Genomic DNA, 13,016 nt, shown 5'->3' on the forward strand with positions numbered 1-13,016 from the left:
AATTGTGGCTTTCCAGTACCCGAAGGGAGCATAATAGACAGATGGGGCAAGACTATTTACAAGAGCACACAGTGACAGGACAAGGGGACATGTGTTCAAATTGAAAGTGAGTAGGCTTAAATTAAATATTAGGAAAAAATGTTTACTGTGAGGGTTGTGAGGCACTGGCATGGATTGCCAGGAGAGGTTGTGGATGCCTTATTCCTGGAGGTGTTCAAGGCCTGGTTAATTGGGACTCTGAGCAAGCTGGTGAGTTGAAGGTGTCCCTGCCCACGGCAGAGGGTTTGGAACTAGATGATCTTCAAGATTCCCCTCTGAGCCAAATGAAAAAAGAAAAAAATTAATTGTAAGTGAAAAAAAAAGCGCATCTCACTGTATTAAATAAAAATCTGTATGTCTAATCTGTTGTGTTGGTTCTAATTCAGGTAGATAATGCTTTAGCATTAGTCGTCTACAACCTCTGTGAATTGTCCATAGGAAGAAACATAAAGCCATGGATTCCCCTTATCAGTTTTAATTCCAGCTAGTGTAATTATTCAGGGTAGTATGCACAGAAACATCGAATCCATTTCTGAATCCCACTAAGCCTTTCAGTTCACTGGTATAATTTTGAAAACTACTGCAGATTAATTATGAGTTGCCAGTAAATATATATCCCTTATCAGCTGGCAATTCTTATCACCACAGTAATTTCATTGCAACAGCCAACGGCTCCAGTATTAAAAAAAATTGTTCCAGGAATAACCTCATATCCCATGTAAATATATTGATATTTCTGGGGGTTTGTTTTTCATATTTTAAAAGAAATTAATCACTTAATTGGTCAGAGCTATCCTGTGATTCACATACAATTTTTTTAGCTCTAGGAACTTTTTGTTCTCGGAAGAGGTTCCTACTTTGTAGGCAATACTATATCTGGTTTTGGCCTCTAAATTACATGTTTTTTTCACTTTTATTATTTTATTCCATTTCATTCCAGCCCATTGGACAATTCAGTTTTCCTTCTGATCTCTGTTATATTGATGACACTTCAGTGCAGCCCAACGGGAGTAGATGTGTGCTTACTGCCAAGGGCTCACTGTCCAGCCTGGCTGCATTTTAGAGACTTTACTTGACTAGGTCACACTTGGGCTGGTTAGACTGAACATCCTTTGATGATTGGAATATGTTATGGGCTTCTGGAGCACAGCTCCTCATTTATTTGTCTCTGTAGGGAGTCCAGTGTGAGCTGTGAGATTTCTCTTTGGGATGAACTGAAGTCTGGTACGCGAGGCAAACTTGATGATTTATTTCAAAGGAACACTACCAACCTCAAAAAAACATTTTTCTCAGCTACACCCTCAGTGACTTCTGAGAATTACATCAGTAAAAATGTACATTTTCCATAGATCTGATAATAAATGCCATCTGGTAAGATCAGTTTCATGTCATCCTTTAAAAACCTCATTATTATCTCCCTGAAGCCTTATACACCCCCTACCAGCCCAATCTGCCACCTCCCATTTGATACTCAGCATATTTTCCCTCCAAATTCTCTTCTCCATTTTGGATAATGATTTCACATGTGCTACTGTATGAAATGCTTTGCCTAATTCAGAGCAGATGAGTTCTACTATGTGTTTTGTCCAGAAAATTATTATTTCGAAAAGAGATACTAGTTCAGTGTAGCACGTCTACTCTGCATGTTACCCTGCTTCCTATTTTCATTCTAGTCTTTAGTGCCTTGATTTTTGTTTTTCTGAAGCCTTCTGTATGACCTGTTTCTGACAGGTCTGCAAGTGGACAGATAACTCCTCCTTCTATCTGCAGTTTCATAAATAAATAAATTTAAAGGATTGCTACTTTTAGCATACATTGCCTTATCTCTGTCAGGTCAGTTGACTTACTGAAATCCCTTGCTACAATCTGTTTCACATGACTATTTCTTCTGTCTACAGTAGGGGAGATTATCTGCCCTCACACTACGAGAGCATCCAGGGCTTGAATTCAGCTTTCTTATAGGTGAAGAGTTTCATAGCTTCCATTTTCACCGTTTCTTTCTTCCATTTTCCATATTTTCCTATCTCCCATTTCCAGATTTTTTTTTCCTATTGGTGACCTCTTCTTTGCCATTTCTAATACATATTCCTGTGCTTCTCCCTACCTAATCTTCATTGTCTGGAGGTTTACAGTACTTGTCCAATGTAATTCTGAAAACAGTGAACAAACTGTTCTCCAGGCCGAGAGTACAATGTTACTATGGGGACTCAATGGAATATAATATTTTCAGTAATAACCTGTATAGTTTCCATAGTATAGTCACAGAAGTTAATTTTTGAGTCTGTTAAACATATATTTTCATTGTTATGCTTTCATAAATACTATTTTGATATCACCATACAGAAGCACTTCACCTAACTCCTTTCAGGGTGCAAGTTTTTAGCATTTTTCAGAAATAATTATATTTAGTCATGTTTTATTCCACCTTAAAGGAATGTTGCTCCAATTATTGTTGTGATTACTGTCTGACTGCAATTACTAGTATTTCAATATTCCTCATTGATTCAAATAAAAATATGTGAATGAAATATATGAATATCACCATCTATCACACAGAGGGTACAATACAGTTAAACTCATCTGGCACCCGTAGAGAATTCATTATCATTTTAACATCAGGAAGCATTCTCATATGTGATGTGAGCATATTGTGTTACCTCCAGCAAACAAGTGTTCTTTATTATCTCTTTATAAGGACTAGGAAGAGAATTAGATTTATAACTTTATTACATGGCAGAACCCTTTGATTCTTGCATAGAGGAGTCAGATGAATACAATAGATTAGGAGGGATTAGGAATTAATAAAATGGACATTAGATTCTCATTAAACTATACTTTGTAATTCCATATGCCTTATAACTAACATGGAAATGGAGGGCTCTTGCTTATTGTCACATAAAACAGTCCTGATTATTCTACTAAGGAAGAAACTCCACCTGTTTCTTTTCCACTGAATTTTTGAATGAATGCTTTTATTCAAATGACATTTTTACCTATCTCACTGTTATATAAGACTGACGCGTTTTTGCAAGGCTTTTCATGCTTTATCTTAGCACCTCAATTTACTGTGCACTTTCCCTTGGCAGGCAGGACAGGTTAGGGCTTTTCTGGAAGTCATTGACAAGTTCCTGATATTTGCAGTTTCACCTATATCCCAGACTACCAGGGGACAGATGGGCCTCAGCTGATTGTGCAACTCACCCTCTCTTCATAATATCACAGGGACTCAGATGAATTGTGATTTTGGACAACACTGATAGTCTAATGGTTTTTGGAAACATAACAGGCTGCAGCTTCTAATAACCATTCTGGTAATGAAGCCCTGTGAATGCCTCTCTGTGATTTTCTGTCCGTATTTACTCTTGTCATCTTTCAAGCATCCCGTGTCTTGGTGATCGTCTGTGAATGATCACACCGTTTGCAGAAATCAAAATCTCGTCCTGAAAAGAAAAGAGAGCAGAAAGTTTTCTTGATATGCATTATTGGTAAGATATTTATTCAGCTTCTATTCTGTTGCTAAAGGTAGGCTTGGGCGCTTTTCAATGACTTTGTGTTTATAATAGTCAGTTACTTTCCCCTCAGAGATCTGCAGATCTTAATTAGTTCATGTTATAAGCAGCTTTCCAGACCTAAGGCAGATGGAAAAAAATGTATCCCTGAGCCCTTTCATGTCTTACTGACTTCCAGAACACATTGAAAGATATTTTTTTTGTAAATTAAATTATGTAATTTAAATCATATGCTAGATCATATATGCATATGAATTTACAGACATAGTCGTGTATGTGTATACACACAATGTTTGTTATTAGATCTGAAAGCTGATCTACTTCAGAATATTCTGCTTTTGCTGCTCATCAGAGAAAACAGCAGGGTGCAGAGGGAGTGGGGAGAGGAAGAAACATGTGTCCAAAATGATGGGCTGCCTTTATTTGTTCCTGCCTCGGTGGAAGTAAGCACAATATAAATCATTAAAGTGAAACTCATAAAGTGTGAAATTTATTAATGAGATTAAAGAACTGTAAAAGGAGTCTAGCATCCTAATTCTGAGTCTGGGACTGTGAAGCTAAAATATTACCAGAGTCATGAAGAATTCAGGCTACTATGTTATTAAATTCTCTGACTTTTAAAAACAAGGTGACCTCTCTGATTTTGTAATTTTTTGAGAACCCCAGAAAAATTTAAAGGTTAATGTGCTGAATCAGAAAGAGATCTGTTGCTGACAAAAGACTTGGAAAGTTCATTGCAAACATATTTCTGTTCTTATCACACACTGTTGCAGATGGAGTGAAGCCCTTTCCTCATCTGGGGGCATATGTAAGTAAGAGGGAATGGGTAAGTAGCAATATGTTTATTGATATAAACCAGTGATTTAATGAAATTTGAATAGTAAAGGTAACTGTAGTTTAAAAAAAATTAGACAGTGATGTACATTTGCTTATTTACTTCAAAGACAGAGTGAGGCAAAACTGTCAGGGGGTCCATTCTGATGAGTTCAAGAAGGGCCTCTTTGTGTTCTAAACTCCTTCTCAGAGGGGAATTTAGGTATAGCTAGATCCAGAATTGATCTACCTCTCTCCTTCCTACATACAGTTTATGATTAAAGGATTATATGTACACAACCAGTCCTTTTGTATCACCTTAGCTAATATTTCAAAGAAGATTGTCATCTCTTACCAAGAATCTGTTGTGGTAAAGAATCTCTCAACCTCAAGAAGTAGCCTGGGGAGGCATCCCTACTCACAGGGAGATCTTGGTGTGCAGGAGAACTCAACAGGCCCTGGGATGTCCTCTGTTTATGGAGTAAGATGATTGACTTCCAGTTGTATTTGCATGCCGGCAAGATACCTAGGTCACTATTCCAGAAACAGTCCCTGTGTGCCGTGTTGCCATCCATCCCTGAAGTCTGGAGTAAGCTGGATGAAAACATCACAGCCCTCACTGGTGGTTATGGCATGAGCAGGGGAGCAGCAAAACATCACACACATAATTAACAAAAAGCAAAAAACCCCTATGAAGACATGATCTCCTTAATAAGTGGTATAAAACATCATTAAGATACATGTTTCCAAATTCTCCATGCAGCAAGAAATCACTCTTTCCTTTTGACATCCTGGAACTCACACCTGTGTACTGGCTGGAAAGGGGAATGGTCACCGGACTTCCCAAGACAGTTTTGCAGCCCCTTTGAGTCAGATCTCTGAGAAGATCAGTGCCTGAGACTCCTTACAGAGTGAATATTTATCAAAATAAGCAGTAAATTCCATGCAATCACACTAGTTTCCATTCTTCCCTTCCTTGACATCAGGAATGCATATCACGGTAAAGACACACTGTAACTTTTCAGATGTGTTGATACCAGTCTTTGCAAGCATGTGTGGGTGTTGGCAGCTTCTTGAAAGGCATTTAAATGCATTGTAAGAAAACAATGCTTTGCAGAATAAAAACTGGAATTTATTTAAAAGATAACCACATCAGCTTCAGGCATAGTCCTTACTTTTCCAATGCAGATGCAAATGATCTCACAGGGATAAGGCGTAAGCTTTGCCAGAGACAGGACAGGTATGAGGCTTGCAAAGCTTCCTGACAGGGGTACACTTGCCTGGATCATAGTTATAAACTTGGTTTGGGAAAAAGAAGACTGCTTTTCACTGAACCGAACAACTAATTAATTAGCCACAGATAACCTTATTTGCAAGGATATTTTTCACATCTGCTTTTGATGATATCAACACTTAAAAGTACTTTCATCCAGGTGCCAGGATAAGCAACGTGGGAGTACTCCTAGCAAACACATACAGGGATCATGTAGTCCAGCTAATATTAATTTTCTGGTTAGTACCTACAGAAAAGAAAATCTGCCTTGCATTCAGGTTAGAGTTCTTTATGTTATTTATCTAAGAAAAGCTTTTGTATTTAATAAAATATAGATTCAGAATAGAGAAGCATGCAATGGGAGACAGAAAGGATTTGTGTTACTTAAAACCTGAGCACAGTGAGATATGAAGAGAACACTGGCTTTCTTGAAGTGGAAAATTCAATTTGCTGAAGCTGACAGATTCTCTGTAGCTACTTATATCATCCAGGCTGAGTACTATGGCAAAGAAGATGGATCATTTCTAGGTGTTCAGAAAGCTCAGCCATAACCTGCAAAAATGTTTACCTGAATGTCCTCCTAAGGAGCCCAGGGCCTGGTTTAGTGAAGTGCTTTGCTTTTATTGCCTACAGATTACTTTCTTTCTGAATGACTGTGTGCTCGGATAAAGATGTAAGTTATAAGTCACTTGAAAGCTGCAGACATTTGGAGGACAAACATGGCCATGCTGTAATTGCCTTCCTTAATTTTCCCCTTAAGATATTGTAGTCTTTTGTCTTACATTTTCAAGGTTGTAGAAGCAAACAATACCACAGAGGAGTAAAAGTTTTTTAACTTTTTAAAACTGGCTTCTCTGTGATAAAACTCTGCCACAGAACTTGCAGAAATTGAATGAAAATGATTTTGAAAGACTTATGCTTCTTGCCAAAAACCACACTTTTGAATGAATTCTGAATAAGTTGGGTATAGTGGAAAGACAAAAATATCACCATCTGACAGAACTAACTACATGCCATTTTGGAGAATGGATAAATTATATGGACAAGAGTTTTTCTCATTTTTCTATTGACAGAAACGAACCTGTTGCAGAAATGTGTTCTGACCCCCTCTTTCCTGCATACAACTGCTTGAAACATGCCTCTGTTCAAAATTTTTGAGCTGGCCAGAAGAGTTAAAATGGCAGTATCTCCTCATAAAGGTGTTGACTTCTCCATATCTCTTCATCATTTGGCATCTGCTCTATTTAAAAGAAAGTATCCCCAGAATACAAATCCAGCTGAAGCAATCTACTTGTTTTAATGCCTCTCTAATATTAGGAAAAAACCTTAATAACCAAAGTTAGTGGTGATGTGAGTGTGATAAGCAAGAGTCTAAAAAAGGTTGAAGACCCTTTAGTTATTTCATATATACTGCTAAATTTTAAGGGGTATTGTTTTATTATCTTAGGAACATCAGGTACATAGGGAACTTTACAAAGGTGACAGAAACTTCAATATCCGTGTTTTACAATAGTGTTTACATCAGTATTGGGTACACGTCTTCATGTAGTCAGCTGTATCTCCTGCAAATCCAGTAGCTGATACTACAACTGGTTCATCTATCTTAAAATGACATTTCCTTTCCAGTAGAATTGCAGAAAATATCACTTTCTGGACTTCTGCCTAATAACATGGGAAAAGCTGAACAGTATCAGAAATGCCAACAGGACTAGCAGGATGCAGACCCTGAAATTATAGTTTCCATTTAATCTTGTCTGTCTGAATCAGCATAGTTCAATTTACAATAAATTCCTTCAGGATTCTTTTGTTGTTCAAGGCAGTGGGTATCATCCTAAAGCTCAGAATGTAGTACATGCCTTTTTCAGTGTGAAGGAACCATCTGTTTTTTCTCCTACTCAAGTAATACTGACAAAGGACATATATAACTGCTGAAATGTTATCTCAAAGGAAAACAACATTTGCTTTCTCCAAGCAACATAAATAACATATTGAAAAGTATATGAACATCCACAGTATATATGTGGTTGGGTATAGCAGAATTTATTTAGTTAACAAAATTTCAGTGATTTATTGGTCAGAATTGAGGCTTATATTTCTTTTTCTCTTTGCCTTTCTCTGTCACCTTTCTGTGTTTCCCATCACAGTGAAAGGTTGGCTTTAACAGATAAGAAAACGAGAGGGAAACATTTGCCCAGGAGATTGTCTAAATCCTTCCTGTTTCAGACACTTGCCATTCCAATTTTTGTGTTTAAATTAACTGTCTTCTCCTTCTGACTCTGTCCATCATTTTCAAACTGTGGATGTTTTCAGTAGGAACAGCATCACCCTTAGTTGCTCATGGGGAAGGAAGGATTTAACAGGTACTTGAGGCAATATGACAATATCAGGGGCATGGCATAAAACTCAGAGCAGTGTCTCTGGCACACTCCTTCTTGCAGTAAAGCCTTTCCATTGCAAGAATGGCTGAATTCATTTATTTTCCATGTCATTCTATCTCTGTTCCAGAATCTCTGCTTATCCTTCATAGCCTGCAACTTACAATATTGATACCACAAGCCTCAGGCTACAGATATCCTTGTAAAGGTGCCACTAAATACAATGCATGCTTGAAAACATACTAGTTCCTGTTCAGGGTCTCTTTGTAGAATCCCAAATATAAGTTCTGTTTGCTTTTGGAGGAATGAGCATAGGAAGAAATTTGTCTTTGTAGCACTTCTAGAAAGTTAAAATGTTTTTGTAGGGCTCATAGAATTGTACTTTTATGACAACTCATAAACTTAAGAGCTGATGCTATTGGCAATATTTCTAAAGCAATGACCAAAAAAGCCTCCAAACATCTTATGTGTAAACAACAGGGCATTGCTCACATTTCATATTAAAGGCACAGAAGTCCCTTTAGTAAATTTTCCCCTGTTTTGCTTTGTTTAAATGTTGTATGTGGGACGGAAAATTATCTGCTTAGTGTTTAGGTCCCTCACAGATCCTTCCTGGCACTGTCTGATTTCCTGAAAGAAAAACCCAACTCACAAGTTGACCATAGTTATAAGGAAGGTGTCTGCAGAACAGTTTCTCTTCTCCAGGGAAAACCTTGGCAGTGCAGGGTAGGATCTGGAATCTGACTTCAATTTCATTATCAAGCCTTAATTATAAATGTAAAAGAGATTGAACAGAAAAAAACCAACCCCAAACTACAGGATTGTTTGGAGTGCAACTACAGTAGTGGATATACATCAGGATGCAGAAGGAGGCTGGTCCCTCCAGTAGTGGCTTTCCTATTTGGTGGAATCATCCTTGCTTCCTCCTAATAAACATGCAATACATTTATTCTCCTTTTCTCTTTTGATGACAATAGGACAATAGTAAAATATTGAGTAAGAGAAATAAGCGATAAAATATCAAAATGGAGTAACTGGAAAGTAGAAGTTTTTGTGAGATTCTTGTTTTGAAAGATAAAAGAATGGAGGTGAATTTCTGGTTTTGGTTCCATGCAAAGCTATTAAATAAAGGAATATTTAGCATTTTTTTTTGCTTTTCTTTCCTTTTTTGCCTGAGCACAGAAGCTGCACTCCTCTGGTCTCTCACATCCTCTTCATTCAGCCAGGTTCAATACACATTTTTCTACAAATGCCACGGCAGGTCACAAATGGAGCTGGACATGAAGTTCTGCAGCAGCCAGCCAAGGATTGAGACACTTGTTGTGTGGGGAGACTGCCAGGGAAAATGGATGGAAAAATTGCCAGACAGGATCAGAAATATGAAATCAGAAAAATGAACAAACAGACCAATTGCAGAAAATGTCCATTTTTTTTTTCCCCTCAAAGTTAAGCAGCATTCCTCAAGAGGGAAACCAGACAACTGAGACAAAATGAAGGTAGGATATTTCTCCTCCCAGTTCTTGTAACCCAGAAGAACTTTGTGACAAACATCAGGGGTAACTACTCTGTGAAAAACTACATCTCTCCTATCCAGTAAGCCTGGGGAATCAGCAAAGATGCCACAGAGTACTGCAGAAGCTGAGCCTGAAAAAAATCAGCATCAGGAGGAGATGATTTAAAGTCTAGAGATAGCAGAAGTGCCTGAGGTCTCGGCTGCCCTAGATTATGAACCAGGTGGGAGTCTGGTGACAAGAACTGGGCAGGTTGCTGAGCAAGCAAGAAAGCTGTCAGAGGAGTGACTCTCCACAGGAGGGGTACAAGCTGCCCCAGAACAGAGCTAAGGGGGCTCTGTCAAAGACAGTGACCCAGTAGAGAGCTGGAAATTGTGTATTTTGGGAAGTGGGGGGTTGAGGACTGCTGGAAAGAGTCCTGGAAAGCAGTAGGTGCCAAAGAGCTGTCTGCTGTAAACATATTGCCAATTGTCATGGTTTGATTGTAAGTCTTGCACTGTTTGGAGACTAATTTTCTTTCTCTTTGTGGGAATAGATGTTCTTACTGGAGGGGAAAACAAACCCAAGAAAATCCCTTCGTTCTTTACCCTCTATTCCCCCAAAACTCCTGAAATTGTTGTTTGAGCACATTATGCATATTCACAAGAGAGAAAATTATGGAAAAAAGCTTAAATTTTTAAATTTAATAAGTTATTTGTAAAATATGTGATTTTTTTTGAAGGAAGACTCTTGATTATTGACTTTTGACTCTTTTTTGAACTTTATTTTGATGATCTGGGCCCAGAGAGAATTGAGGTATCTATAAAAGCTCACTGAGGTTAGCTCCTTGTGGAAACAGGGAGATCCTTGCAGAGCCATGTGCACCCAAAGGAAGTATACATGTTTATCTAATGTGAAACAGGTTATAGGTATCCCAGCAGTGAATCTGAATCTGTCATGTGGCTGCATATGGAGCTGGCAAATGGGTGAATGAATTTATACCACTTTAATTAACCACATGATTGTAGGAGTATCTGGATAGATTCCTACTATAATAATTTTTTTGTGCTGTTTTCCTTCAGTGTTCTTACAAGGTAAGATAAATCACAAAGCAGAAAAGAAGATAAATTTAATTTCAAAAGTGTAATTTCTGTAGTTTTTTTGTACAGAGATGGGGAGAAAAAAGTGATGTTTATTTCAGAACTGAATTTCACAATGATCTGCTTCCTTCCTCAGAAGTGACTGATGGCAGGATTTGGCAGGAATGGAGACGTGTATAAGAACATTTAATTCAGTGGGTGTCAGATCAAAACACAGAGCAGAAGAACAGAAGAGGGTAAAAGAAGAACACTTCCTAGATGTGTAAGGTATTCTCATTCTCTTTCTTTGTCCTCCTAATCACTTTTATGTTAAATCTTTTTGCAACAAAGCAATGTTGAAAGCAAATATTTGACTTGTGAGATAGAAAAGGGAAAATCATTTTGCTCCCAGGTGTAAGGATTGTTTACATAACTCCAATGATCAGCAGAAATATTTAAGTAGCTACAGACCCTTCAGTCACCAGGGTTTCAAATAAGGTGTGACAATATTTGATTTAACACTGCCTGGTATGCAGGAACCTGCAGGAACCCTATGGACTCATATTCCAATGACATTTTATGGGATATATTCTGCCTGGACCAGCTGTGGGACCCGTGGAGGCTGCCGTGATGCATTCTTGATGTGCACACCAGCTGTGTGCAAGCACACCAGCCTGCAAAGGGCCCCACTTGGGGAAACAAGAGGCTCTGCTTGTCTCCGTCCTAGCTCACAAGTGAAATGACTGCATTAGCTGGTGCAGGAGGCTGGAGGCTGAGGAAAATGAAGTAAGAACTCCTAAACAGATGCATTCACTGGTGTTTTTGTCTACACTGCCCTGAAATCTGGCTGTCCTTTACACTTGAGGTTTAGGAAGGCTCCTAAGCGCCTGCTGCTTGATGGCTAAATATACATTTTTACCCACAAAGATTGCCATCCCCCCTTGCAGGCTGGAGCAGAGCCTTTAAACACCCCATGGACAGAGAAAACAACACCACACAGAGGCATCAGATTATAGAAATAGTAGAGAGACCCTAGGACAGAAAGGATAATGTACATGCTGGCTCTTGGGACAACCATCACTGGAAAGAATGGTTCTTGTGGAAGAAGATACAGGATAAATACACTTGTATTTTGATGATTTTCCCTGCCAATATTAAGCACAAGAAAACACCACTTACAGAAGGGGTCTACTGTCATCATCTGGGGAGTGCAACATCAAACACAGCCCAAAGTGGGGCACAGAATGGGGTCTGCTTTCCTCTGTGGCAGACCCCTGTGGGGCTCACGGGCTCTTGCAGGACCCAGAGACACCACCTCCACCTCAGGGTGGTGTTCCCTGCAGTCACCTGCTTGAGGCTGATTCTCCTGCAGGTTGCAGAACAAAATTAATAAGAAGGACAGCAAAACCTAATTATTATTAGTAAATGAATGGAAGATAGAAAGATGAGAAGGAAGACTGCTTTCACCAGTTAAAAAGGACAGTTGTTTTCTGCTAAGCATATGCATACCTTTGACATCTTGTCCTCATGACCAAGGCAAGTGAGCAATTCTGGTAAGATACTAAAATCCTCAGGGGAGAAACCAGCTCCAGCCTGTCAGTTGAGGCAGAATTCTGTTTAAAAGGCCATGTTAGTGATCTGGGTGAGGAACAATACAAATAGGTGACTTGACAGCGTACTCATCAGCCTTTCCCGTGGCAAATTGCCCTGTCTTTTAGGAATGGAGCCACTGGGTTCCTTTCTCAAAGACTCCCTCCCACTGCTCTTCTTCAGTGTTTGTATGGACTTCTCAAGCAGTGATCTTATAGTTTAACTGGATGTACACACTGATCTGCTGTCTAATTGCTGGCCCTCTTTGCCAATTTTCCTAACTCTGACTAGGAGACATCCATAGCATCCCTACTGCTGATCTCAAGCAAGAAGAAAAAATGTTTTATTCCTCTATTGTTCTGGGCTTTCTCAAACAAATGAATATTTTGTACCACTTCTGCAATCTCTTTGAACATGAGGTTTTAAGTGACTCAGACACTAAGATTTATGCTGATAAGACAAAGACCTGGGGCTATACTTTTGTTATTCACAGCAGAGGCCAGAGATCTGCTCTTAGCCCATGGAAGGGTGTTTGATGTGCAAGTGCTCCAGCAGAACTGCAATGGCATATTTTCCATTTTATCAGCAGTTTTTATCAGAAGCTTTTCTACATTACTGAGCCTCTGGGAACACACCTGGAATTTAGAGACATACCACTGGAAATGTGCTTACAGATCTGATGTCATATAAGCAAAATTGCCTGTATGTGGGTGAAGCCAAATTTACATGGTACATTCTCAGTTTTTTAAGGCAGAAAGGAGAGACAGGAACCTAAATACCTTTAAAAAATTAGGTCTTGGTTAAATGTTACTGTTTAAGCTGTGGTCTGGCATTTTAACAAAAACTCT

The sequence above is a fragment of the Melospiza melodia genome, chromosome 3, assembly GCF_035770615.1.
Source record: "Melospiza melodia melodia isolate bMelMel2 chromosome 3, bMelMel2.pri, whole genome shotgun sequence".
Classification (NCBI taxonomy): domain Eukaryota; kingdom Metazoa; phylum Chordata; class Aves; order Passeriformes; family Passerellidae; genus Melospiza; species Melospiza melodia.